General features: G+C 43.2%; 1 protein-coding gene across 1 annotated transcript in view; it reads left to right on the top strand.

Moving 5' to 3' along the window:
* Positions 1 to 26,660, top strand: part of arhgef38 (Rho guanine nucleotide exchange factor (GEF) 38) — a 110,921-nt gene that overhangs the window by 28,344 nt on the left and 55,917 nt on the right. The gene's annotated exons all lie outside the window — the stretch shown is intronic.

The following is a 26,660-nucleotide window of genomic DNA, read 5'->3' as shown; positions in this document are numbered from 1 at the left end:
GCGAGCTGAAGTCTTGTAGGAGCTGCATCATGCCAGTCATCCGGGCATGATCAAAATAAAAGTGTTGGCTCGAAGCTTTGTCTGGTGGCCTGGGATAGATCAGCAGATTAAGTTGCTTGCCATGCGCTGTTTGGGATTCCAACACATCCAGAAGGTGCCAAGAGCAGTGCCTTTCCACACCTGCGAATGGCCTGCATTGCCCCGGCAGGGGATTCGTGTGGATTTTATCAGATCATTCGTGGGCAGACATTTCTTGGTAGTAGTGGATGCCGCTACAAAGTGACCAGAAGAGTTTCCAATAGCTTCCACTGCACCCTTTCACAATGCTGATGTGTTGAGAAACCTCTTCTCAAGAGCTGGTGTTAAAGAACAGTTTCAATCTTTCCTGAAAATAAATGGAATAAGTCCTATTACATCTGTACCGTACCAGCCAGCTACAAATAGCTTGTTGGAAAGGTTTATCCAGAGTCTAAAGAACACACCACAAGCAATGTCAGTAGAACACACTACTCTGACACTGAATCAGGTCCTCGCCAACTTCCTGCTTTCATATCGCAATGCAACACACTCCACAACCATCAGCTCACTAGCTATGCCTTTCCTGGGTCATCTCTAGTGCTCACACTTGGATCTCCTCAAACCCACTCTCAGAAGGAATATGCAGGGCGAACAGCTGAAGCAAATTGAGGGTTCCTCGAACAAGGAGGTTTAATGTTTCATTCCTGAACAAGCAGTCCTGGCAAGGGACTGCAGAGGTGATGAAAAGTGGGTACTTGGCAAGATTAAGGACAGAACTGGACCACTCTCCTATCAATGGAAGTTGCGACTGATGTCATCTGGGGACGAGACATCGATCAGTTGAGAAGAGCAGAGACCGTTGTTAGGGAAGAAAGGTGCCCAGAGCTGTCAGAACCACTCCCTGCAGTTTCAGAGTCTATATAGATGTAAATGTATTCTATATTGTTGGAGTTTATAGCTAAGTGGAGAGGAGTGTAATGCATTTAATATTTCAGTAATATTTGATTAATATTGTAAATATTTTGTTAAGCATTCTTTGTTTACATGATTCATTCTGGGTTATATGTAAATATATGAAATGCTTATAATATTAAGGCACCACATCATATTTGCTGGCCTCACCAAAGTAAAGCAAAGTGTACATGAGCTATCCCAGGTCCTGTGTTTCTTTTTTGGTTAGTTTCTGAAGTTACAACATATAACAGAAGCTTTCAGAGGGCAAAAAAAGAATGGATTAAGGAGAACACTCCAAGACATGACCATTTGGAGAAGGGTATAAAAACAAGGATGTAATTCTGAGGCTTTATGAGGCATGAGTCAGACCGCATTTGGACTATTGTGAGCAGTTTTGGGTCTCATATCTAGAGACTGGCATTGGAGAGAGTCCAGAGGAAATTTACAGGAATGATCCCATGGATAAAAGGCTTAATGTATGAAAAGCATTTGATAACTCTAGGCCTGCACTTGTTCGAGTTTAGAAGAATGAGTGGGATCTCATTGAAACCTAATGAAAATTGAAGTGGATGTGGGGATGATGTTTCCAAAAGTGGGACAGTTTAGGACCAAAGGGCACAGCCTCAGAATTGGAGGACGTCGCTTTAGAACAGATATTAGGGGAAATATCTTCAGCCAGGGGGTGATGAAATTGTGGAATTCATTGTCACAGACTGCTGTGGAGGCCAAGTCACTAGCATATATTTAAAGCAGAGCATGATAGGTTCCTGATTAGTAAGCATGTCAAAGGTTACGGGGAGAAGGCAAGAGCATGTGGTTGTGAGGGAGAATAAATCAGCCACGATGGAATGGTGGAGGAAACTTGATTGGCCAAATGACCCAATTCTGCTCCTATGTCTTAAGGTGTTATCTTTAAAACCTGTGCCTCAAGGAGGTGTCGTCCCCTACCAGGACATGCCCTCTACTCATTACTACCATTGAGGAGGAGGTACAGGAGCCTGAAGACCCATATTCGATATTCTAGGAACAGCTTCTTCCCCTCTGGCACCTGATTTTTGAACGGCCAATGAATACTGACTCATTATTCCTCCTGTTGCACTTTTCTGTAGCTTATAGTAATTTTTATGTATTGTACTGTACTGCTACCAAAAAAAAAACACAAATTTCACGATGTATGTCAGTAATAATAAAGCAGATTCTGAACTCTCCAAGGCAATTGAGTAGATAAGACTAGGAGTGCCAGAAAAATATCAGCCATTTATATAAAGCCTTTTTAGAATGGCCTGTGGGGACTTGATATATTAAAGAGCAGTAGTAACACTGAACATAAGACCAGAGCATGTGTAGACCACTTGGCCCATCAAACCTGCTCTGCTGTTTGCCAATCTGATGAAGCCACACAAATGGAGAGGGTTCCAAAGAGGTTCACCAGGATGCTGCCTGGATAAGGAGAGGTTGGAAAAACTTGGATTGTTGTCTCTGGATGGTTGAAGATGAGGGGAGATTTGATAGAAGTGTATAAAGTTAAGAGAGGGATAGATAGTGTAGAAAGTCAGAATCATTTTCCCAGGTTAGAATCGTCAAACACTAGAGAACAGAGCCTTAAGGAGAGGTGGGGAAGTTTAGGGGAGATGAGCGGGGCAAGTGTTTTTTTTTACACAGAGAATGTTAGCTGCCCAGAACGGACTGTTAGGGGTAGTTTCACCTCATAATACAAGGATGTCCCTTTAGAACAGAGATGAGGAGGAACTTCTCTAACCAGATGATAGAGAATCTTTGGAATTCATTGCCACTGACAGCCGTGGAGGCCAAGTCATTGGATATATTTAACGTGAAGGTTGATTAGTTCTGGATTAGTAAGGGCATCAATGGTTATAGGGAAAAGGCAGGAGAATGGGATTGAGAGGGATAATAAACCAACCATGATGGAATGGCAGAGCAGGCACAATAGGCCAAATCGCCTAATTTTGCTCCAATGTCTTGTGTTCTTGTAGTGGAAGCAAATATGATATTGGTATTTTAAGGGTTTTAGTCAGGCACAGGAATATGCAAGGGATGAAGGGGTATGAATCCTGGACAGGCAGAAGAGATTAGTTTAATTTGGCATTGTGTTTAGCGCAGCCATGGTGGCCAAAGGACCAACTATTATACTTGTAGAGTCATAGAATAATACAGCAGAGAAACAGGCCCTATGGCCCAATTCCCCCATACTGACCAATGTGCCCATCTAAGCTAGTTCCGTTTCCCCACGTTTGGTTCATTTGCTTCTTAACGCTTGTAATCATTGTACCTGTCCAACAGGTGTAATGCTTACAGTGGAACGTTATCAAATAGAGCTTGACGCAGACTCACACATGAAAATAATAAGTCAGGCAACCAAAGCTCAGTCAGTGCCAAAGGTCTTTTTTTTAAATGAAAAGGATAACAGAGAGACAAGAGAAGTTCCAGAAGGAGACTGCACACCCTAAAACGTTCAGTGGCTGAAGCAGGACTGCCAATGGATTAATGTCAAGGCCAACTTCTGAAGCACAGGGTGCTGTACCGATCTATGTTCTGTCTTCACCACAGTGCAATTTCTAATATCCCTGACCATGAAATCTTCATTCTGGGCTCTTCAAGACAGGAAAACATCAATTCCAAATTCACCTTGTTAAAATTTTGTAAGTTTCAATCCGATTTTCTTTTTCTCTTCTAAACTGAAGAGGATATAATCCCAATCTAGACGGTCTTTCCTGCGTACAACATGCCCACTGTCCTCGGAAACAGTCGAGTGAATCTTTACTGCATTCACTCTATGGTAAGTAAGAAACCAATAATGTCCTTGGATTTTGTACAGTCCTTATAAGCAACAGAAGGGGGGCATTTGGCCACATCAAACCTTGTGATATAGGCTGAAATGGGAAAATAAGAATATAAGTATTTTATTAAACAAAACTCTTCATTTTCTTTGGATTATCCTACACATCTCAATAACATAAAGCAATAAACTGAAAAAAGGAACCTAGTTATTTTTATAAGCAGAAGTGTAAGGAAAGGTATTTGTCTCCATTTCTCTTCACCATTTACACCTCAGACTTGAACTACTGCACAGAGTCTTGGCATCTTCAGAAGTTTTCTGATGACTCTGCCATAGTTGGATGCATCAGCAAGGGAGATGAGGTTGAGTACAGGGCTACGGTAGGAAACTTTGTCACATGGTGTGAGCAGAATTATCTGCAGCTTAATGTGAAAAAGACTAAGGAGTTGGTGGTAGACTTGAGGAGGGCTAAGGCACCGGTGACCCCTGTTTCCATCCAGGGGGTCAGTGTGGACATGGTGGAGGATTATAAATACCTGGGGATACGAATTGAGAATAAACTGGACTGGTCAAAGAACACTGAGGCTGTCTACAAGAAGGGTCAGAGCCGTCTCTATTTCCTGAGGAGACTGAGGTCCTTTAACATCTGCCGGACAATGCTGAGGATGTTCTACAAGTCTGTGGTGGCCAGGGCTATCATGGTTGCTGTTGTGTGCTGGGGCAGCAGGCTGAGGGTAGCAGACACCAACAGAATCAACAAACTCATTCGGAAGGCCAGTGATGTTGTGGGGATGGAATTGGACTCTCTGATGGTGGTGTCTGAAAAGAGGATGCTGTCCAAGTTGCATGCCATCTTGGACAATGTCTCCCATCCACTACATAATGGACTGGTTGGGCACAGGAGTACATTCAGCCAGAGACTCATTCCACTGAGATGCAACACTGAGCGTCATAGGAAGTCATTCCTGCCTGTGGCCATCAAACTTTACAACTCCTCCCTTGGAGGGTCAGACACCCTGAGCCAATAGGCTGGTCCTGGACTTATTTCCTGGCATAATTCACATATAATTAATTAATCATGGTTTTATATTGCTATATTTATACTCTGTTCTTGGTTGGTGCAACTGTAATGAAACCAAATTTCTCTCGGGATCAATAAAGTATGACTATGACTATACTATGACTATGTATGTCTAAAGAATTCAGGAAAGTGTCTATATAGGGCTCATTGGAGGCCTGGGGTTGAGCGTACAGCTCTTGATCATATGTTTCAAAGCTCTCTTGAATTTTCCGTGTTGTATTCTCCACAAGCTTTGTTTTTGGATTCTTTATTTTATGAATTGTATTGTCTGCTTGTTGTTTACATAATTTATATGCTAATAATCTAGCTGATTTACCTCCTACTTCATAATTCTTCTGTCTCAGGTAAAGTAAGTTTCTTTGAGTTTCCAATGTGTATATATCATCAATTTCACTTTACACTTTCTTAATTTCCTGTTTTAAATTAGAACTAATTTTGTTGCTATCTACAACTTGAAATTGTTTTAATTTTCCTTGACAGTCTGCTAATTTTTGTGCATTGAATTTTTTCATGTGAGTAGTAATGGAAATAATTTTCCCTCTCAGTACAGCTTTCAATGTATCCCATAAGATCACTGGTGATGTTTCTCCTGTGTCATTATAGTCTAAGTATTCTTTGATTTCTCCCCTTAATCTCTCCATTACTTTCGGGTTATTGAGTATATGTGAGTTTAACCTCCATAGTGTTTTCCTCATTTTCCTTTCCAGGATTAGAGACATAGAGACTGGACTATGGTCCGACGGATCAATTGTTGCAATATTACACTCTTTTATCCTGTATCTATCTATGTTAAATATAAAAAAGTCTATCCTTGAATAAACAATGAGGGAAAGAATAATGCGTATAGTCTTTACTAGTGGAGTGTGATTCCCTCCGTATATCTATAATTCCCAGCTCCTCCATCAATGAATTCACTTTCCTAGTCAGAGGTTTATTCTGAATAACTGTTCTTGAAGACTCTAATGCAGGGTTTAACCTAATATTAAAATATCCTCCGCAGATTACCACCCCTTGAGAGCTGACCATTAGGTCAAAAATGTGTCTATAGAATGACCATTCACAAACTGGTGGAGCATAAACATTCAACAATGTTATTTCTGTACTTTCTATTCTTCCTGTAATTTTTACAAATCATCCATCCTTGTCTTTAGTCTCTGAAATATGTTCATAATTAAGAGCACTTGATATTAAAGTAGCTACTTCTCTTTTGTGGCCCAATTTATATGATGAATAAAATATATGCTTAAAGCCCATTCTTTTTAATTTTGCATGTTCAGATTGGCTCATGTGCGTTTCCTGAATGAAAACTATTTGTGCCCTCTCTTTTTTCAATTTAGACAATTATATTTCTCTTAATTGGATTCAAAACCCCATTTACATTATAGGAAATTATTTTTACCAGTTCAATTTGCATTTTTCTCTAATAGAGAAAAACACTCTCCTTTTCTAAACCAACAGTAAGCAATCCCTTCTCAACAGTAAACCAGAACATAAAACCAAACCCTAGGCATTTTTGAATATAGAATATTTGAAAATTTTTCCCGACTTCCAACAGTGAGGCCTGAGCCTCAGTTCAGAGGGATAACCCCCATCTCCAGTCTGTGTTCGAGGGCCCTCCGCAGTGTGAACAGCCATAGAGAACTCTCTCCTTTTTATGTCTCCACCGTATTGCTATCATTCAAGTTATTCCGTCTAGATTATTTTCAATTATCAGCTTTCATTTTACCTTTAAGTACCATTCACTCTTTTCAGACACTTCTCAATTATTCTACACTCTCTGTACATTCGTGTCTGAATACTTGCAGCTTTTCCTTATAGCTTGACACTCTGGTTCGAGTGGAGTGTCCTCGCCGCACTGGCTGCCACGTCCACCGCCGAATCTTCTCTAGTAGCGACTCCGGTTGGGTGATAACCTTTATGGGTAATCCCTGAACCGCCAGATCCAACGTTGCCTCTTCCACTGTAGCGTAGGTTTTTGTCCCTTCATCGTAAAAGACTCTTAGCCGAGCTGGATACAGGGTGTGAGATCTGTTGTTTTCCTTCAGGACCCTCCGTGTTTCCGCGTATTCCTTCCGTCTGGCAAGGATCCCTGGTGTGTAATCGTGGTCTAAACTGATTTTACAGTTGTTCCACATAAAGCCTTCCTTTTGCCATGCCAGTTTAAGCACTTCTTCCTTCATTCTGTAACTGAGAAATCTGACTAGAATCGATCTGAGCTGGGCATCTGCCAGGGGTTGTGGTGCCAACGCACGGTGAGCCCTTTCTATCTGTAGGTCTTTTGCGTCTGGTATTTTAAGGTTCTCTCTAAGCAGCTTCTCCACGAAGGGAATCACCAATCCGGGTTTACCTTCAGCTCCTTCGGGAACTCCATGGATCCTCACTTTTTCCCTTCTTGGTGTATTCGCTTCCACTGGAGCTGCTCTTGTAGCTTCAGCATTTCTCCCATCACTTCCTCTGCGCTTTGCAGCCTCTCCTCAGTCCCTACAATCCTCGCTTCGGCTTCATCTAACCTCAGATCAGTTTTTCCTGTTTCTCCTTTAATATCTTCCAGCTGTTTGATTCTTAGAGAGATTTGTGATTTCCGACAAGATATCAACAAAGTCAGATTCACCCATTCTTCCATATTATCTCCATCCTGGCTAGCCGTGGGGGAGCTAGGCCCCTCATCTTGCTGCGTCTTTTTATATTTATCAGCCTTCTGAGCGGACTTTTTATTCTTGTACTTAGAATCCATCCTTGCCCCTTTTATTGATATAGTTACACAATACTAAATATTTGTCTAATTTCAACTTTGGGGCAGTTTATGTTCTTTTTTGTCGAGAGACCTTTTCCTACGCTGCCATTCTCTTGGTGACCCGGAAGTCCTCCCCCAATCGGTATTTGTATGTCATTCCTTCGACTTAAACAGAGAAGACGAGTCTGACTCCCAAGTGCAGTACTGAGGGAGAGCTACACTGTTTTTTGTTTGAGATGTTAGCTGCCACCAGTCTCCCTTCTGATTGGACGTGACATAAGATCAAGTGACATTAGAGCAGAATTATGCCATTTGGCCAATTAGGTCTCCCCCTGCTATTTCATCATGGCTGATTTGTTATCCCCCTCAACCCCATTCTCTTGCCTTCTCCCCATAACCTTTGACACTAATCAAGAAGCTGTTAACCTCCACTTTAAATACACCCATAGAATTGGCCTCCACTGCCATCTATGGCAATGAATTCCACAGTGAGTTCAGTAGCACTATTTTACAAGAAGAGCAGGGCAGTTATCCTTGATGTCTTGACCAATCTCTCTCTCTGTGAAGCAGCTAATCTGTCTTTTACATGGCTGACTGTGGGACGTCGCTGTCCATGAGTTGCCATCTGGTTGCCTTCAATAATGAGCACATCTCAAGTGCCTGGCAGTCCTGTAATGGAGTTTGTTTGTCTGTGGTCTTTCAGGAGCACAGCTCTGATCACTCCGTAGGAATTGAATTGAATTGAATTGACTTTATTTCTTACATCCTTCACATACACAAGTAAAGTACTTTACGTTACATCTCCGTCTAAATGTGCAATGTGCAATTTATAGTAATTTGTAATAAATAGTATGTACAACAGGACAGTCAATAAAACATAGAAATACAATTGTATCAGCGTGAATTAATCAGCGGGGCCTGGTGGAAAAAGCTGTCCTGGAGCCTGTTGGTCCTGGCTTTAATGCTGTGATACTATTTCCCAGATGGCAGCAACTGGAACAGTTTGTGGTTGGGTTGACTCGGGTCCCCAATGATCCTTTGGGCCCTTTTTACACACCTGTCACTGTAAACATCCTGAATAGTGGGAAGTTCACATCTACAATGAGCTGGGCTGTCCGTACCACTCTCTGCGATTGAGGGAAGTACATTTCCCATACCAGGCAGTGATGCAGCCAGTTAGGATGCTCTCAATTGTGCCCCTGTAGAAGGTTCTTAGGACTTGGGGGCCCATACCAAACTTCTTCAACCGTCTGAGGTGAAAGAGGCGCTGTTGTGCTTTTTTCACCACACAGCCGGTATGTACAGACCACGTGAGATCCTCGGTGATGTTTATGCCGAGGAACTTAAAGCTGCTCATCCTCTCAACCCCAGATCCATTGATGTCTATAGGGGTTAGCCTGTCTCCATTCCTCCTGTAGTCCACAACCAGCTCCTTTGTTTTTGCGACATTGAGGGAAAGGATTTTTGACATCATTGTGTCAGGGTGATGACTTCTTCCCTGTAGACTGCCTCATTATTATTTGAGATGAGGCCAATCAATGCAGCAAATTTAATTAGCAGATTGGAGCTATGGTTGGTGGCACAGTCATGGGTATACAGAGAGTAAAGGAGGGGGCTTAGGACACAGTCCTGAGAGGCTCCTGTGTTGAGGGTCAGAGGGGCAGAGGTCAAGGAGCCCACTCTCACAACCTGCTGGCGATCTGACAGGAAGACCAGTATCCAACTGCACAAGGCAGGGTGAAGGACCACGATGACGTCACTGTGTCTTTGCAACCTCTTTGTTTACTATGGACTCATGATCAGGATGTGCACAGACTTTTGACTGCATTGTATTTGCATGTATTTGTTAAAGTTACCTGACCTCCCAGAGCCAGAGAACAAAATGCACCAGAAACAGTTAACATAGTGGCCTGTGCCCTGTGCCTTGTGTATGCAGTATTATAATGCGCTGATGTCATAGATTTAGAGAGTTATGCATGGAAACTGACTCTTAGTGCCAACCAATCCACGTCAACCAAGGTTCCCATTTAAGCTGGCCCCACTTGTCTGCATTTGGCCCATATCCCTCAAAGCTTTTCCTAATCCAGATACCTGTCCAAATGTCTTAAAATGTTGTGATTGTATCCACAAGAGCCTCTTCTGCCAGCTCTTTCCATGCAATAGGAACTCCAGTGTGTATGGTCCCTGTACATTTGGGCAATAACGGCTCTTTGCCACCTTCCTCTTCTTCACATCACTTTCCCACTGAGCCCAGAATAGCGATGGAATCTTGTCCCCAGCAGTTCCCAGTTCTTAACGACATGTAAGTACCAACAGATCTGGTGTTAGCCAGTGCAATAGCGGACTAATATTTAATGATTCATTACACCCATTGACACAGAATCTTTCAGTAACACCGAGCATCAAATAGGATGCAGAGTTTTGGTGTGGCTGGAGTTACTGATGCCCCCTACCCACTTGTGTTCACTCTGCAGAAGACGAGCTGTATTGTACTTGGATTACAGACTGCTGCAACATGGATGAACTCAGGGACTTGACTATATATTTTTTGTGTGACTGTATTTTCCTGCTATCTTATATGTGCTCTATGTGCCTTGTGCAGTGTATGACTGTTGGTACTTTGTTTTTCACCTTAGCCCCGGAGTGAAGCTGATTTGTTTAGATTAGATTAGATTATGAGGACACGCAGTCCTCTTTTATTGTCATTTAGTAATGCATGCATTAAGAAATGATACAATTTGTTCCTCCAGAATGATATCACAGAAACACAAGACAAACCAAGACTAAAAAAACTGACAAAAACCACATAATTATAACATATAGTTACATCAGTGCAAGCAATACCGTAATTTGATGAAGAACAGACCATGGGCACGGTAAAAACAAAAAAATCTCAAAGTCTCTCGAAAGTCCCATCATCTCATGCAGATGGTTGAAGGGAGAAAAACTCTCCCCGCCATGAGCTTCCAGCGCCGCAAACTTGCCAATGCAGCATCCTGGAAGCCCCCGACCACAGTCCGACTCTGAGTCCGTCCGAAAACTTCGAGCCTCCGACCAGCTCTCCGACACCGAGCGCTGAGCACCATCCCTGCCGAGCGCTTTGACCCCGGCCCCAGCTGAGGATTTGGGGCCTTCCCCTCCGGAGATTCTCGATTGCACAGTACCAGCGGCAGCAAAGCAGGCATTTCAGAAGTTTCTCCGGATGTTCTGTGCTTCTCACAGCTGTCTCCATCAAATCAGGATTGTGCACGGCATCCTAATTCACAAATACGACATCAATTCAGAGTGGCCGCGCACACTGTGTCACACCGCCATCTTCTCCTCCCCTCCATGTTTCGCTGTATTCATAGATATTCTTGTATGGTTGAATGAGAATTAAACTTGGACTTGAATAAAAAGAGAAGCAATGAATTGAATGAGAATCCGGAAGAACCTCGTAATGAGAAACAACAGCTGGTTGTTTGGTGAGGTGTTTCGTTTAACTGGTTGGATGACTCTCCAAAGTCTGATGTTGAAATATTGTATCCAATCATTTACAGATTTAACTTTGATATTTTAGTGATTTAAATAAACATTACTGGCTGTCTAACCTGAATGAAAGCACCCAGGTAATCTTCCCTTTTGTTCACACCAGAGTTTACACTGCTATGTGTATTATTTGATGTTTCATTCACGAGTTTGGGAATTCTATTGTAGCTTGACTTCGATAGACTCCTTAGACAGCACCTTCCAAGTCCCCACCACTACCAGCTAGAAGGACAAAGGCAGGAAAAGCACAGCTGCATTGGGAAATTGCCCTCCATCCTGACTTGGAAGTACACTCAGTGACCACTTTATCAACTATACCTGCTTGTTAATGGATTCTGGCAAACTAGCAACAGAGGAGCTGAAGGCAGTGTGGACAGGGCCAATGAACTTAACCTGTTCTTTAACAGATTTGACATTGTGGCCCCTGCCCATCCCCCACATGAGCCACCTGTTGTCAGCACCCAACCAACACATATTCCACTCTCCCCTCCTGCCCCTCCTCACAGTCCCTCACCCTGCTCTCATGACTATACCCCTTCCCCACACAAAACCACCACGGTGGGCTTCACAGCTGAACAGGTGAGAAGACAGTTGAAAGGTCTCAACCCAAGCAAGGCTGCAGGACCGGATGGTGTCAGAATCAGGGTGCTCAAAGCCTGTGCCCCTCAGCTATGTGGAGTACTTCACCATGAACTTAACCTGAGCCTGAGGCTCCGGAGGGTTCCTGTACTGTGGAAGACATCCTGCCTCGTCCCTGTGCCGAAGATGCCACGCCCCAGTGACCTCAATGACTACAGACTGGTGGTATTGACCTCCCACATCATGAAGACGCTGGAGAGACTTGTTCTGGAGCTGCTCCAGCCTATGGTCAGGCCACACTTAGATCCCCTCCAGTTCGCCTACCAGCCCCGACTAGGAATTGAGGATGCCATCGTCTACCTGCTGAACCGTGTCTACGCCCACCTGGACAAGCCAGCGAGCACTGTGAGGGTCACGTTTTTTGACTTCTCCAGTGCGTTCAACACCATCCGCCCTGCTCTGCTGGGGGAGAAGCTAACAGCGATGCAGGTGGATGCTTTCCTGGTGTCATGGATTCTTGATTACCTGACTGGCAGACCAGAGTACGTGTACTTGCAACACTGTGTGTCCGACAGAGTGATCAGCAGCACTGGGGCTCCACAGGGCACTGTCTTGTCTCCCTTTCTCTTCACCATTTACACCTCGGACTTCAACTACTGCACAGAATCTTGTCAGCTTCAGAAGTTTTCGGATGACTCTGCCATAGACGGTTGCATCAGCAAGGGAGATGAGGCTGAGTACAGGGCTACGGTAGGAAACTTTGTCACATGGTGTGAGCAGAATTATCTGCAGCTCAATGTGAAAAAGACTAAGGAGCTGGTGGTAGACCTGAGGAGAGCTAAGGTACCGGTGACCCCTGTTTCCATCCAGGGGGTCAGTGTGGACATGGAGGAGGATTACAAATACCTGGGGATACGAATTGACAATAAACTGGACTGGTCAAAGAACACTGAGGCTGTCTACAAGAAGGGTCAGAGCTGTCTCTATTTCCTGAGGAGACTGAGGTCCTTTAACATCTGTTGGACGATGCTGAGGCTGTTCTACGAGTCTGTGGTGGCCAGTGCTATCATGTTTGCTGTTGTGTGCTGAGGCAGCAGGCTGAGGGTAGCAGACACCAACAGAATCAACAAACTCATTCGTAAGGCCAGTGATGTTGTGGGGATGGAACTGGACTCTCTGACGGTGGTGTCTGAAAAGAGGATGCTGTCTAAGTTGCATGCCATCTTGGACAATGTCTCCCATCCACTACATAATGTACTGGGTGGGCACAGGGGTACATTCGGCAAGAGATTTATTCCACCAAGATGCAACACATAGTGTCATAGGAAGTCATTCCTGCCTGTGGCCATCAAACTTTACAACTCCTCCCTTGGGGGGGTCAGACACCTTGAGTCAATAGGCTGGTCCTGGATTTATTTCATAATTTACTGGCATAATTTACATATTACTATTTAACTATTTATGGTTTTATTACTATTTATTATTTATGGTGCAACTGTAACGAAAACCAATTTCCCCCGGGATCAATAAAGTATGACTATGACTACTATAATGCAAACATCTAATCAACCAATCATGTGGCAGAAACACAATGGATAAAAGCATGCAGACATGGTCAGGAGGTTCTGTTGTTGTTCAGACCAAACATCAGAATGGGGAAGAAATGTGATCTAAGTCATTTTGATCGTGGAATGATTGTTGGTCCCAGTCAGGGTGGTTTGAGTATCTCAGAAACTGCTAATCTGGGATTTTCATGCACAACAATCTCTAGAATTTAAAGAGAATGGAGCGAGAAACAAAAAAAAATCTAGTGAGCAGCAGTTCTGTGGGTGAAAACACCTTAATGAGAATGGCCAGAGTGCTTTAAGCTGACAGGAAGATAACCGTAAATCAAATAACCACACATTACAACAGTGGTGTGCAAAAAAAGTATCTCAGAGCGCACTGTACGTCAAACCTTAGAGTGAATGTAATACAACAGATGAAGACTATACCTGGTTCCACTCTTGTACCTAATAACATGGCCACTTAGTGTATATCACCATACCCTCACTGTTTATGGGTCAAAGTCCTAGAGCTCCTTCCCAACAGTAATGTTACTATATCCACACATCAAGGACTGGAATGGTTTGAGAAGGCAGCTCATCAGCACCTTCTCAAGAGCCATTAGGGATGGGCAATTAAATGCTGGCTCAGTCTGTAAAGCCCACATCCTTGGCTAGAGAAAGAAATTAGAACCACAAGTCTCATGTCTCCCTCTTAAATCCATTTCCTGTTACTTCAACTTTCAATCCACTATTATGGTCCAAAAGGAAGTCACTGGGAAATTCTTTGCTGCTTTCCCCAATAACTTCATACGACCTTTGTGAAGTGCACCCCAGAACTACGAGGAATTCTTGGGAATTTCTGAAACTGATTTTCCACAGCCTCGTGCCCTTGCCACTCCCTTTCCCTCTTGGTCTGTGGATTGCCCATCCCTGGATTTCTGGAGGTGGGTCACCAAGCGTTAGTTGATCCATCTCCTGCCTACACACCTGGTTGGCACAGTTTGTTGGAGACACAAGAGTCTGTTAATGCTGGAAACGGGAGCAAAACAAAATGGTTGGATGAACTTGTTTGAGCAGCATCCATAGCATCAAAGGGACTGTTGTTGTTTTGGGTCGAACCCTTACATCAGGACCAAATTGGGGGAGGGGAGGGGGAGTATAAAGTGTCCTGTGTCGCCACTTCCTTATCTCTGTTATTATTTTGTATTTGTACAGGCAGTCTTTGTGTGGAATTTTCATTGATTATTTTGTATTTCCTTGTTCTACTATGAATGCCTGCTAGAAAATGAGTCTTAAGGTAATATATGGTAAAATACATGTACTTTGATAATAAGTTTACTTTGGACTTTGAACTCCCCCTACCCCATACTCCAAATTTTCTGGCCATGAGAGAAAGGTTGAAACTTGAAGAAAGTCCCAGCAGGGGCTGGGGCCTAGGGCCTAGTCCCACTTGGGTCTCCTCTACGCATCACAGTGATACTGCACTGGGCTGGTGTTGCATGATCCAGCTTCTGAAACTTTATCTGACGTGCCTTTCTGGCGTACACATTTTGTGTAAACACCAAGCTTCTCCAGGGGGAAGTCCCTGTTGTATTTCTTCTTGAGGTGCTTCATTAAGCTGTTGCTGAGCAACTTGGCAAAAACCTAGAAGAGGTGATCACTTGGGAAGTGTGCAGATGTGGTTTTGAAAATTTAAGCTTTAAAGGGAGCTTACGGTGTAATTCCCAATCCAGGAATGTCCGGCTCTACAAGGCGTTCACAAATATTCCATTCATAGTGTCCATGAACCTAAGAACATTATCCATCTTAGTCTCTTTTTTGCACTATTGATTTATTTTTAATATATTTGTTTTTGCAACTCTTAGTAGTTTGTTATGTGTCACACTGCCACAAAACAACAAATTCTGATTGATACTGATTCCCTCCATATCTGTGAAAGAAATGAGGTCTTCTGACAAACGTGGGATCCATTTTCTGTCTTAGTTCTACGACCTTCACTGTGCTCAGCAGGCATCTGATCACGGATGATAGAAAAATGTTAAATGTAGGGTGACACATTAAGTAAAATGGGGTGAAACAGCACAAGGCACCTGGGGGATGAAACAAGTAAACAGAACTCTCATGGTAGAAGGTTGGAACCCACCCATGCTAACTCAAAGCCCATAGGACGCTATACACATGGCGTTCTCTCTATTTAAAGAAGGCAGTGTTTACGCTCGGTTTGCTCCATTAACTAAAAAGGATCAAAAAAGCAAACAATCAGTACCACAGCCGCAGAGTAGAGGATCCAGTGTATACGTAAAGAATGGTTAGACCAGCTGGAGTTAGGAACCACAGGGATCAGTGCTAGGCCATTATCTTCTATGTACACTAACTATTTGCTAGTTTACAGAGCTCAGAGAGTGCCACCGTGGCAGAGCCCCCGAGACCAGGTTCGATCCTGACCTCTGGTGCTGTCATGTGGAGTTTGCACAGTCTTCCTGTGACTGTGTGGGTTTCCACTGGGTTTTCCAGGTTCCTCCTACATCTCCAAGAGGGTACAGAGGAGGTTCACAAGAATGATCCCTGGAATGAAAGGCTTAACATATAAGATCATAAGACCATATGACATAGGAACAGAATTAGGCCATCTGGCCCATCGAATCTGCTCCACCTTCAATCTTGGCTCATCCTTTCTTTTTCTCTCCCCGCATCCTTCTGAATTCTAATGAGTACAGACCTAAACCTATCAAACATTCCTCGTATGATAACCCTTTCATTCCTGGAATCATCCCTGTGAACCTTCTCTGGAACCTCTCCAATGCCAACACATTTTTTCTTAGATGTGGGTCCCGAAACTGTTCACAATATTCAAGGTGAACCTCACCAGTGCCTTATAAAGCCTCAGCATCACATCCCTGCTCTTGTTTTCTAGACCTCTTGAAATGAATGCTAACGTTGCATTTGCCTTCCTCACCACTGACTCGACCTGCATTTAGGGTGTTCTGCACAAGGGCTCTCAAGTCACTCTGCATCTCAGATTTTTGGATTTTCTCCCCATTTAGAAAATAGTCCACACATTTATTTGTACTACCAAAGTGCATGACCATGCATTTTCCAACATTGTATTTCATTTGCCACTTTTTTACCCATTCTCCTAATCTGTCTAAGTCCTTCTGCATCCTATCTGTTTCCTCAACTCTACCTGCCCCCCACCAATCTTCATATCATCTGCAAACTTGGTAACAAAGCCATCAATTCCATTATCTAAATCATTTATATACAGCATAAAAGGAAGTGGTCCCAACACCAACCCCTGCGGAGCACCACTAGTCACTGGCAGCCAACGAGAAAAGGATCCTTTTATTCCCACTCGCTGCCTCCTACGAATCAGCCAATGCTCTAACCATGTAAGTAACTTCCCTGTAATACCATGGGCTCTTAACTTGGTAAGCAGCCTCATGTGTGGCACCTTGTCAAAGGCCTTCTGAAAGTCCAAATATACAACATATGAGGATAATTTGATGTCTCTGCGGCTGTGCACGTTGGAGTTCAGAAGGTTGAAGGGGCATTTCATTGAAACCTAATGGATATTGAAAGGCCGTGATAGCATGAATGTGGAGAGGATGTTTCCATTAGCATGAAACTTTTGGATCTAAGTATGCAGCATCAGAATAAAGGGACATCCCATTGGAACAGAAACGAGAAAAAATTTCTGTAACTGGAGGGTGGTGAATCTGTGGCATTCATTACCACAGAGGACTTTAGAGGCCAAGTCATTGTATTTAAGGTAGAGACGGATCAGTTCTTGATTGGTAAGGAGGTTAAAAGTTACAGAGAGAAGGCAAAAGAAGGGGTTGAAGTTCCTCTCCATCAAAGTTTGGAACTTCAGTAACATTGTCTGCTCCCCTGGTACGTTGTTCTTCATTTGGCAGGTGGCCTCTGTGACTCCTGATTGTTCAGTGGTCTTGCTGAGTTTAGGTTAGATCACATGTAGTGGAAGGGAGTCAAGGGCCATTGTTTCAACACCAGAGTTGTTCTAAGTGCTCCTACCATGGGTGCTGACTGCCTCTCTGTCCTTCATCACTTTTTCTTCTTCTGGCTTCAGCTGAATGGGCCTTTGGGTGTTTGGGCTGCGGATCACATTGACAAACCCAGATATTAATCAGTTTCATTACTGACGGAGGGTGGCACTGTCAGAGGCACTCTCTTCTGGGTGAGCCATTAAAGCAAGACTTCGTTGGTTCCCTTGGGTGGATGTAAAAGATTCTTACAAAAACTAAAAGATTACTACAAAGAGGAATGGAAGACTAACATCACTAAAACTGTTCAAGTCTGTTGGAAAAGCAAACTGAAACATTAGCTGTTTCCCCACTGACACTACCTGATTTGGGGATTTCCTGTGGTTTTTTCATTCTTATTTCATTGAAACAAGATTATCTGATCTTAATTCCACTGGTATTAGTGGGAACATATTAAGCCTGTGATGTTGTGCCAAACTTGTAATTAAATGCCTAATTAAACTAACCACTTCTTCCAGCATATGGTCCATATTGCTCCATTCTCTGTGCATTCATGTCTCTTAAAATGCCTTTATTATATCTGTCTCCACTAGCACCTGGGCAGCATCCACTGGTCTGTGTAGGAGAATCCGCCCCACACCTCTGCTTTCAACTTTTTGCCCTTTATTGTGGCCGGCAACAATCGGTACTTGCCTCAGTACTAAACTGACTCCGTGGTGTGGACTCACTTTTGGGGACTCTATGGTTTATGTTCTGTGTGTTGTTTGTTTACATTTATATTGTTTGCATGATTTGGTCTTTGTTGTGTGGTTTTTATTCCCCCCCCGGTTCTATTGGCTGCCTGCAAGAAGATGAATTTCAATGTTGTCTAGTGTTCATACTTTGATCATAAATGTACTTTGAACTTTTAACTCTAGTATTAGACATTTCAACCCTGGAAAAAAGATACTGGATGTTCACTCTTATCTACAGTATGTCACTGAGAATCTTATCAACTGCTTTCAGGCCTCCCCTCAGCCTCAACTGCTGCAGAGAAAACAGCCAAAATCTGTTCAACCTCTCCTTGTAGCACTTGCCTTCGATTCCAGGCAGCATCCTAGTGAACCTTCCCAGAGCCTCTACATCCTTCCTATAATGCATGACCAGAATTGAACACAATGCTCCAAATGTAGCTTATCTAGAGTTTTATAAAGCTGCAATGACTCTTGAATTCACCGCCATAATCATTTTCTGACAGTCAATCAAACGATGGTACTACTTTCATGGAGCTATGAACTTGGACCCCAATATCAAGTCAAGTCAACTTTATTAAGAGTCCTGCCATTAACTGCGTACTTTCCTTTTACATTTGATCTCCCAAAGTGCACTACATCACACATGCCAGCATCACAGTCCATCTGCCATTTCTCCTCCCATATCTGCAACTCATCTATATCTCACTGCACCCTTTGACAATCTTCTACACTATCCATAGCTTCACCATTCATTTTGTGGTTTGGGAACTTACCCACTGATCCAGATCATTTATATATTGTCCATACTGTATATCACAACAGCAGAGGTCCCAGTACAGATCTGCGCAGAGCACCACTAGTCATGAACGTCCAGCCCGAACAAGTCCCATCAACCACTACCCTATGAATCCATGGTCCCATCTTAAATCTTCTGGATGGGCTTACCATGTGGGATTATTTTGTTTCCAAACTTGGCACCAGTATTTCCAGTGTCACCTGGGCAAACCTGTCAGCCAGATGTCCCTCTGGAGGTACTGATGGGCCCAAAGGCAATTAGAATAATGCATCTTACTTTAATTTTCCAACACTATCATTTTTCAATTTCCACTGTAGTTATTGTAATGGCCTTCCTAAAGTTACAAGTAAATTTATTATCAAATTACATGTATGTCACCATATACCCTGAAATTCTTTTTTCTTCTGGGGATACTCAATAAATCCATAATAGAATAATAACCATTTAGAATCAATGAAAGACCACAGCAACTTGGGCAGTCAATCTATGTGCAAAAGACAACAAGTCAAGCAAATACAAATAGGAAAAAATAACGCGCCTTCAGGATGCCAGATTTCCATGGCTGATTCAAGGCTGGAGCCGCCGACTGACGCGTCACGGGAGAACAGGGAAGGTCGGAAACAGTGGGCTTGCTGGTGGCTGTGTGCCCAGCGGCAGAGAGCTCGGAAAAAACGATGCAACTAACCTTTAACACCATAAGTCAGCAAGTTGTTTTGGTTATGTCTCTCCTCTCGCTGTGAAACAGGGAGACCTCTTTTTCTTGTGTGTGTGTGTGTGTGAGAGAGAGAGAGACTGAGACTGACTGAGTTATGTTGAATACCAGGTGAACCAGTAGTCTTTGGGGTACTGCAAGTCTGTGTCTTTATTGATACTTTGCAGCACAATTGAGTGCTTGGTGGGGGGGGGATCATTGCCTTGTTGATGCTTGTGCGTGGGTGGGGGAGCTGGGAGGGGACTTTGAGGTTCTAACATTTAACTGTCATTCATTCTTTGGGGAACTCCTCTGTTTTTGTGGATGTTTGAGAAGAAAAAGAATTTCAGGATGTATATTGTATACATTTCTCTGACACTAAATGTACCTATTGACCTATTAAATAATGTGAACATGAGATGAAGAGTCCTTGCAAGTGTTCATAGGTTGTGGGAATATTTCAATGATGGGGCAAGTGAAGTTGGGTGAAATTAGCCCCTTTGGTTCAAGAGCCTGATGGTTGAGGGGTAATAACTGTTCCTGAACCTGTTGGTGTGAGTCCTGAGGCTCCTGTACATTCTTCCTGATAGCAGCAGTGAGAAGAGAGGATGCCCAGGTGGAGAGAGTCCCTGATGATGGATTCTGCTTTCCTGTGACAATGTTTCATGTGGATGAGCTCAATACCTGTGATGGATGGGGCCGTATCCATTACTTTTTGTAGGATTTTCCATTTAAAAGCATTGGTGTTTCCATACCAGACTGTGATGCAGCCAGTCAATATACTCTCCACTACACATCTGTAGAAGTTTGTCACAGATTTATATGTCATGCTGAATCTTCACAAACTCCTAATGAACTAGAGGCATTGCCATGCTTTCTGTAAAAGTGCTGAATTATTGCTTTCTCCTGCGACTCCTTTCCATTGACAGCTCTGTCTTATTTTATCCACCTGGGAGAAACATGGACTTTCATCCTAAATCTGACTAGAATTTATGTTTGGGATCTGATGAAGACAGAATGGAGTTCAAAGCTCGGTACATAAGTTGTTCCCCTATCTATATAGTCATGGTTACAGGAAGCCTACAATCTTCACAGGTTCTCTTTCAGCACGTTGTTTGGTCATTGTATCCACCAGTGATAGCAAACAGGATCAAGTAACATTTGTTGTTGATTTACCACTTCCTCATTAAATATTTGTTCTTCCATTTTTTTACAATGGAAGGTTTATTCACAGGACAACAGGGTAAATAGAGATGTGAATAGCCATTCAATAAATCATTCCATCATCTCTGCACTATTCTCTTACAGACAATGTCTTTCTATATTTTATATTTCAGGAGGCCATTGAGCCCATCAAGTCTGTGTAGCTCAAGATTAATTTAATGTTATTTCCAGACACAAATGTAAAGGAAAACAGAATAATTGTTTTCCAGATCCAATGCAGTACAAAAAAACACAATATGATCAAGAGCACAATATTAAAAACACAATAAATATAAATACATAAGATAGCTTATATACAGACACTGATTGTATGTCCATACAGTAATGCTAGGCACAGGAGTGTGTACAAAGGAGACAGACAGGAAATGATTAAGTAGTGGTGATGGGGGGTGTGGAGGGATGGGTTCATGGATGGAGGTGTTGACCAGCCTCATTGCTTGGGGAAAGTAACTGTTTTTGAGTTTTGTAGTCATAGCATGGATGCTCCATAGCCCTTTCCCTTGATGGAAGTGGGACAAGGAGTCCATAGGCAGGGTGGGTAGGATCCTTCATGATGTTACTGGGCCTTTTTCAGGAACTTTCTACTATATGTCATTGATGGTGGTAGGCTGGTGCCAGTGATGTGTTGGAAAGTTTGACTACCCATTGTATAGCTTTCCTGTCTGCCGCATTGGTAGACAATGGTGGAATAACCAGAGGGGAGTTGATTGATTGATTGTGAAGAGGACAATTCAAGGGGAAAAGGAGACAGGGGGTGGGTAGACATGGGGTCCTTCTGTGCTATAATTATCCAAATAATCTGGAAAACATCCATTAGCACCACAGCAAGCTCCCACTAAGACCATAAAATATAGGAACAGGATTCGGCCATTTGGCCCATCGAGTTTGCTCTGCTATTTCATCTTGGCTGATCCAACTTTCCTCTTGGACCCAATCTCCTGCCTTCTCTCCATATCCCTTCATGCCCTGACCAATCAAGAACCTATCAACCTCTGTCTTAAATATACATACAGTTTTGGCATCCACAGCTGCCTGTAGCAACAAATTCTGTATTCCATAGAAAGAGCCAGGGATCAATTGCCAAAACAATCTTTCTGTATAATACAGGCCAAGATAATCTCTCTGCTCTCCAGGTGGGGCTGTGGGATCTTTTAAGTCCATCTGAGGGAGGAGACGGCTCATGATAGTTTTAACGTCTCTAATGGTGCAATATTTCCTCAGTACAGTTTTTGAACTAAATAAGAAGTAGACAGCTGGAAGAACTGATCAGGTTGGGCAGCATCTGGGGAGGGAAAGGGTGTAAATTTGATGTTTTGGGTGAGAACTTGCATCAGGACGATAGAGAAGATTGCCATTACATATCAGTATGAAGTGGGGTAGGTGGGATGGAGAAGGGATGATGGGCAGATGGAAGTGGGGATAGTGAGGGGTGGGTGAAGTGAAGTAAACTAAGTAGTTAGATGAGTGTATGCATGTCAGTGTGTGTGCCCTGGAGCAATTGGAAAAAGTCTGGGCAAGGGGAGACAGGATGGAGTCCAGGCATGAAGATCTGAGTTCAGTGGGGCAGAAGCAATGGGGTCTTTAAGAGCTAAGCATTTGTGTTCATGTCGGGCTGTGGGCGGGACTTGCCAAATTGTGACTTGGGAACAGTCCACTGAAACAGAACTAACAAGAGCATAGATGCTTGTTATTATCCAATGAACTCTGTGTTTATGCTCCACTAAATCCCCGATCACCTTATTCATCAAGTTTCTTGATTGCTTCTTTATGTTTATTTGGTTCCTCCTTAAGATCTTTCCTTAAATCCCCTTAAAATCATTCTAACAAACACTCACAGAGTTATCAGCCCTATGGCTCAACCTGCTTGTTCAGTGACACAAAATTACCTTCATAACTTTAAATCCCTCCATCCATGAACCCTTAACTTGTTGCACCTTTATAATGTGGGGACCAGAACTGAGCATCATGCACTGTGTAGGGTCTAACCAAGTCTTTGTATAAATAATGACCCATGTCCAACTGATACAGTTTATCCTGAAATAATTATTTAAATTTTTTCCCATATTTTACACTTTATGGGATTGTCTCAGAAGCTTTCTTTTAAGAACCGTGGCTTTTCTTGCATTATTTTGAGAGATATGTCTGGGCAAGTGAAGAGATAATAGAGGAAGCTACCAGAAAGTAGTCACCCCAAGGCTACAGGAGACACATAAATGGGTGACTTGTCTGGAGAAGGAAGGGAGAACGTCAGATAGTGGAGTGCACCCTTGTGGCCTTTCCCCTCAACAATAAGAACTCCATTTTGAGTGCTGTTGTGGAGAACGACCTACCTGGGGGAGGCAACAGTGGCCGTGCCTCCAGCACTGAGTCTGGCCCTGTGGCTCAGAAGGGGAGGGAACTGAAGAGGCTGGCAGCAGTGATAGGGGACTCTATAGTCAGGGGGACAGAGAGGCGATACTGTGGACACGAAAAAGAAACACGGATGGTAGTTTTCCTTCCAGGTGCCAGGGTTCGTGATGTTTCTGAACACATCCACAGTATCCTGAAAAGGGAGGGTGAGCAGCCATAAGTCGTAGTACACATTGGTACCAACAACATGGGTAGGAAAAAGGAGGAGGTCCTGAAAAAAGAATATAGGGAGTGAAGAAGGATGCTGAGAAGTAGGAATAAAGGGAACCTTCTCTGGTTGGCTGCCAGTGCGAGTGGTGTTCCTCAGGGGTCAGTATTGGGACCGCTACTTCTCACATTGTTTGTCAGTGATTTAGATAGTGGAATTGATGGCTTTGTGGCATAGTTTGCTGATGATACAAAGATAGCTGGATAGGTGGAGGTGCTGAGGAAGCAATACAGATAGAATACAGTGTTGGGAAATGTATGATAATGCATTTTGGTAAAAGGAACAATAGTGCAAACAATTATCTAAATGGGGAGAAAATTCAAACATCAGAGGTGCAGAGGGACTTGGGAGACCTCAATCAAGACTCCCAGAAAGTTAATTCACAGGTTGAGTCTGTGGTAGAGAAGGCAAATGCAATGTTGGCACTTATTTCAAGGGGAATAAAATATAAAAACAAGGAGATAATACTGAGCCTTTATAAGACACAAATCACTTCGCACTTGGAAGATTGTCAACAGTTTTAGGCCACATATCTCAGAAAGGATGTGTTATCATTGGAGCGAGGCCAGAGGTGGTTCACGAGGATGATTCCGGGAATTAAGGGGTTAACATATGAGGAGCATTTGACATCTTTGGGTCTGTACTCACTGGAATTTAGAAGAATACGAGGGGATCTCATTGAAACCTACCAAATGTTGAAAGGAGTAGATAGGGTGGATGTAGAGAGGATGTTTCCTATAGTGGGGGTATCCAGAACTAGAGGGCACAGTGAGGGGTGACCTTTTAGAACAGAGATAAGGAGAATTTTTTTTTTAGCCAGAGAGCCGTGAATCTATGGAATGCTGTGCCACAGACTGTGGTCAAGCCCAAGTCTGTGGGTATATGTAAAGCGCAAATTGATTGTTTCCTGATCGGGCAGGGCATTGAAGGATATGGCAAGAAGGTGGGTGTATGGAGTTGAGTAGGATCCAGGATCAGCCATGATGGAATGGCGGAACAGACTCGATGGGCTGAAAGGCCTAATTCTGCTCTTCTGTTTTATGGTCTAACCCACTGATGGTTTTGCATGACAGTGGCACACTGGGTCTCTATAGTCATTTATTGAGGAAGCTATGCCTAATGCACAACCAACCTTTATTTACTCCAGGTTTGCTCATTAAGATTGCACTGACCCTGTAATCCGGAGTTATTTAGCAGATTTTTTAATGCAGTAAAATAGACCAGGTTTTTCCCAATGGGAAGTGCAGGAAGTGATGGAGATCGCTGTTACCGGGTACAAGTTTTATGGGGGCATTGATTGAACAGAGAGAGCGTGAACGTGTAATAGAACGAAGAAAGGGCAGTACACATTGGTACGGAGCAAGGCTGGTATCTTTTAATGGGTGAAATTGTGGAGAGATCACAGAAAGCTGAGGTGTTTTTAAATCTTGGGAAGCTATGACATGCTTCTGTCATCTCAGTGGAGAAGGAATGGGGAATTGTTCATCTCCTGGTGAGGAAATGTGTAGGGGAGGGTTATCAGCTCTCTCTACATTCCCACAGAACAGCAACTGCATTTGCTGAGCAAAGGATGGCTCTGGAACGTCCTGAAGTTATAATTCTTTCTTTTGAAGTCTCTTCTTGCAATCTAAGTAAATTACACTCTGTGAAATTCTGGTTATTCCCAGGCAATGTCAATTAGAAGGGTTTAAAGGGAGTGTGTCCTGGGGGACATACACACTTAACTCTGGCTTATTACTAAATTTGATATCATCCAGCACCTTTACTGATTCCCGAGCAAGCTGCTGGAGAAAACGGTCCAGAAATTCACTCTTTTTCTGATGAGTCCCTTTCTGCTCATCTCAGTCCAGTTCAGGCACAGTTATTATCCATCAATCATCAGGCTCCTGAACGGGAAGGGATAACTTCACTCAACTTCACTTGCACCATCACTTTCCCACAACCTATAGACTCAATTTCAAGGACTTTTCGATATTTATTTATTTTTACATTTTTTCATAGTTTGTTGTCTTTTGCACACTGGTTGTATGCCCTGTTGGTGCGGTCTTTCATTGATTCTGTTAAGGTTATTGGATTTATTGAGTATGCCCACAAGAAAATGAACCTTAGGGTTGTATATGGTGACATATATGTACTTTGATAATAAATTTACTTTGAACTTTGAAGTTAATGCAGTACTCCTTGTTCATAGGGTCTCAGTGTTAACAAAATCAGCTCATTATGATGCAGAAAGGTCTGCATTCCTTTAGTCATAGTCATACTTTATTGATCCTGAGGGAAATTGGGTTTCGTTACAGTTGCACTAACCAAGAACAGAGTATAAATATAGCAATATAAAACCATAAATAATTAAATAATAATATGTAAATTATGCCAGATGGAAATAAATCCAGGACCAGCCTATTAGCTCAGAGTGTCTGACCCTCCAAGGGAGGAGTTGTAAAGTTTGATGGCCACAGGCAGGAATGACTTCCTATGACGCTCTGTGTTGCATCTCGGTGGAATGAGTCTCTAGCTGAATGTACTCCTGTGCCCAACCAGTAGTGGATGGGAGACATTGTCCAAGATGGCATGCAACTTGGACAGCATCCTCTTTTCAGACACCACCGTCAGAGAGTCCAGTTCCATCCCCACAACATCACTGGCCTTAAGAATGAGTTTGTTGATTCTGTTGGTGTCTGCTACCCTCAGCCTGCTGTCCCAGCACACAACAGCAAACATGATCGCACTGGCCACCACAGACTCGTAGAACATCCTCAGCATTCTCACTATCCATGGCCTCAAGATGTCCCAAAACACGTCCCAACTGTGCACAGTTCGGCTGCTGATGAGATACTTGGCAGCCAAACTGTGCACAACAAGCTCCCACAAGCAGCATCGTCAAAGTACTGTCCCTGCTGGTTAGAACACAGTATTGCCCCAGTTGTCTTACACCTTCAGGGGATCATAGAAGTCACTTATTCACACGAGGGGAAATGGGAAACTGGGGCTTTGATTTCCCCAATCCCCTTCCCTTCCCCGCTCGATTAATAAATATGTCAAAACTTGAGGCTAGAACATGGAACAGTACAGCACAGGAGCAGGCCTTCAGTTTACAATGTTGCACTGAATTAATTTTACTAATGGCACCTATTGTCTTCTGCCTGCACATGGCTCATACCCCTCCATTCTCTGCATATCTGTGTGTCTGTCTAAGAGAACATTAAATGCCCATTTTATTTGCCTCCAGCATCACCTCTGGCAGTGCATTCCAGTCTCCTTCCACCCTCTGCATTTAAAAATATCTTGTCCCACACATCTCGTTTTTCCCTCTCACCTTAAAAGGAATCCTGTAGTATTTGACATTTCTACCCCAAGAA

This window comes from Mobula hypostoma, chromosome 4 (genome assembly GCF_963921235.1).
Source record: "Mobula hypostoma chromosome 4, sMobHyp1.1, whole genome shotgun sequence".
NCBI classification, from domain to species: Eukaryota; Metazoa; Chordata; class Chondrichthyes; order Myliobatiformes; family Myliobatidae; genus Mobula; species Mobula hypostoma.
This window is presented reverse-complemented; position numbering and strand designations above follow the sequence as displayed.